Below are 3,342 nucleotides of genomic sequence, written 5' to 3'. Positions count from 1 at the left end.
GAGACAAAGAGACAGAAACATAGAGATGAAAAGAGATTAAGAATTTCTTTAGCTTGTCCGTTATAATTATAATTTCAGAGATGATCTCTCACTATTTAATGTTCTCCATAGATACATTCTCTCTCAACGATAAACCTCTATGATTTAACAGTATAACAGACCCTCTTCTAGATCTAGTCATCGTCTTGATAATATCTATAGACAACCTACAATAAATGCGTTGTAATAAGGTAACATGAGCTCTAGAGAAAAGGCAAGGAAAATACGGAAAAATCACAAAATCTGGAATATTCACAGCATTTAATAGCATATTATGCAGATGACGATTTTAAGAAACAATGTTATAATTTGTTAATGAAATATTTTCTTATAGTTTTTGTTCTAATACGTATGAAGACAATATAAGGACAATAATGCCATAGTAATGTCCTATCAAACGTATTTTAGGGAACGACAACACATGGTAATAAATATTTGGTAAAGCCCTTAAATTTTGTTCAATATTTAAGCAGTGTAAGAGGATCAGGAGGTAAATTTTCGATGAGGGGTCTGTCGAGCTACTAGTAAAATAAATTTTAATTGAAGATTAGTTTTTTTATATAGTTATGTTTAAGGTGAATCGCAGATTTGAGCGCCCTCAAAGAAAATGCATTTCAGAAAATCATCGAAACAACCAAGCCTTTATGTCGGACAATGTATATCGGGATGTGTGGGATAGAGAAATAGATGGTTTGTACATTTCATTTTTCTCATTTGTTCTTTTGAAAATATTAATGCTTTGACCGTTATGTTAAGCCAGTAGAGATGGAGGGATCAAAATAATTAGGTCAAGTCACGAGAGTTAAATTGTTTATGACCATTCTATCTTTTATTCACTTATAAATACATTATGCGAGGTTTCTTTCCTAGACACCGCGAGTATGATTTGAGAGAGATCTGATCGGTATTTCTAACAGGTCAAACGATTGTTTAAACATTCCTTCGTTGGAAATGAAATGTAGGCTGGGAAGCTTCAAAAGGATTGATTACCACGAGGAGTCAAAAATGTTGGTGAAAATGAGAGTTCCTTAGTCTATTATAATTCTATCTATAACTTGACGTACTTATCGATCCGGGGTGATGAAAAGAATAAGTTGTCCGAGGTGGGGTTTGAATTAAGAATGTAAAAGAGCGTAACTAAATATGGCAGATATTTTGTCCGACACTCTTAACAATTCTGCCAGTACATGCCAGAAGTTTGATAACTTCAAAAAAAGTAGCTACTTTTATAGGAGAGTTTAAAAGAAATGGAGTTTGCAGAGATCACATTTTAGTCTACATAAAGATCAGGTTTGAAAAATGAAATTTTAAAATTTCAATATCAATGAATCAAGCAGTGAGCAATAACAGTGTAGGAATCAATAAATACTGAATCAATAACATTGTTGATATTTAACATATTGTCGATAGTTAACATTGTTTACGCGAACTTTTAACTTTATAATAGAAAAAAAAAACCTCAATTGAAATGTGTCCGTGGATTATGAAAATATTAACGGAAACTAGTATTTAAAGAAAAACAAAACTGCATTGTTTGAAATTTATTTTTAAGCTAATGAATATTATTACTATTAATAAGTAAATTTTACGATAAAGAGACGAAATCTAAATTTAAAAAAATGTAAAACCTACTGTTTGCCTGGCTAATTCTGGTGTTTGGATGAAAAAAAGAACTCAAGTTTCTTCAATTTATCAGAGCTGAATAACAAAAATCCATGAAGAAAATGTCGGTCCTATAAACACAGACAAAAACTAAATTTAAAAGGTCATATTTAGATTTGTTTAGGATATTGTTTGTATACTTTTACCCTCTTATTCCCTCTCAGATAAGTGGTATAATAGCAGGGTAATAGTTATTTTGTGACAGAGAGGCGTAGGAGAGAGGAAAAGGAAGGAGAGAGATAGGAGTGTGAGTGAAGGGCGGAAGGAGAGAGAGGAGTGTGAGTGACGGGCAGACAGAGACGGTGGCAATAAAAAGGGAGAACGAGAAGGGGAGAGGAAAATAAATTATATACTCTTTTCATAAGCACGTTATTGGATACAAGTCTACTTGGAAAGAATAAATCACAATTTGTTTAGTTTAATGTAAGCTAGAGATAAAAGGTTAGCATTATAGACCAGACTTCAGAATAGCACTTAGACTAGTCAAAGACATTTTAACATTATATAACTGGAACATCTCTCATAAACTGACATTTGAAAATTTCAGAATGCTATTATTATCAGCTCTAGGTGAAGCTTGTTTCGTCAACGTATCAGCTCTAATACATTAACAAAAAGAAAAAAAGTTAACTAAAATATACAAGTGTTAAAGAGACTTGTTTAACATTAAGCATCTGGTGCCTTAGTATAATGTTATGAAAGTGTGTATAACAAAAATCTTAAATTAGTATACATTTTGTTCTTTCCTGTAAAATCTTTCTCGTTAAAGAGTTGCAAGTTAAATCTAATGAGCTTCGAGATGTTCAACAAAGACAAGATCGTTTTATAATGTTATATAACACTGGTGAGATGCAGAGCAAAATGTATCTTTACGACATAGGAAATATATAATTTTAAAATTACCCAAGAGTTGAGATCTGGTATCGTTAAAAAAAATCAAAACCGACACAATCGACAACCATTTTATCTCAGCTAGTCCTGGCCAATTCAACATCATTCCAACATCCACCAAATGATTTACCTGTATTTATTTACTAATGTTTCTTTGATCACTATCTTTACGCTCAAATTAGGTAAAAGTAAAGAATTTTAGGTTATAACCACACAGCCATGACTCTGTCGTTAAAACGAGCTTACTTTGCAACTACGTTGTTTTGGGTTCAACCCCACGGCGCAGCACCTAGGACAAATGTCTTCTACTATAGTCTCGGGTTGACCAATGCTTTGAAAGGGAATTTGGTAGACAGAAAGTGTGTGTATGCATGCGTGCGTGTGTGTATATGTATGTGTGTGTCTACCACTCCACCATTTGACAACAGGTATTCTTTTTTTTTTTTACATCCTTGTAACGTAACGGTTCGGCAAAAGTGACCTTTAGAATAAGTACCAGACTAAAAACGAAAATTATATACTGGGCGAGGGACGATATGTTAGCCTCAACCATTGAAGGCGATGTTCCAGTATGACTGCAGTTCAATGACTGAAACAAATAGAAGATAAACTGCCCAGTTGACGCTATGGAGTTAGTCAGGGCCAGAACAACACCTGGCTGAAACATATCTCAGGACGAACTAACGAGAGTCGCACGTCCCGTCAGGAACAAAAGTCAAATTACTCTTCAAATGATATCTTGCTTTGTTA

The 3,342-nt window shown here is 33.5% G+C and overlaps 1 protein-coding gene across 5 annotated transcripts in view; it reads right to left on the bottom strand.

Moving 5' to 3' along the window:
* The window catches only part of LOC106878551 (protein PALS2), a 100,349-nt gene that overhangs the window by 59,864 nt on the left and 37,143 nt on the right, over positions 1-3,342 (bottom strand). Inside the window, exon 2 of one of the 5 annotated variants that reach the window (XR_008267031.1) lies at positions 1,672-1,772. The exons of the other annotated variants lie outside the window; for them this stretch is intronic. The gene's annotated coding sequence lies outside the window, so the exon portion shown is untranslated. The remainder of the gene's footprint in view (positions 1-1,671; positions 1,773-3,342) is intronic. 5 annotated transcript variants of the gene reach the window in all.

Source organism: Octopus bimaculoides, chromosome 2 (assembly GCF_001194135.2).
Source record: "Octopus bimaculoides isolate UCB-OBI-ISO-001 chromosome 2, ASM119413v2, whole genome shotgun sequence".
Taxonomy (NCBI): Eukaryota; Metazoa; Mollusca; class Cephalopoda; order Octopoda; family Octopodidae; genus Octopus; species Octopus bimaculoides.
Note: the sequence above shows the minus strand (reverse complement) of the source record. Positions and strands in the feature narration are given on the sequence as shown.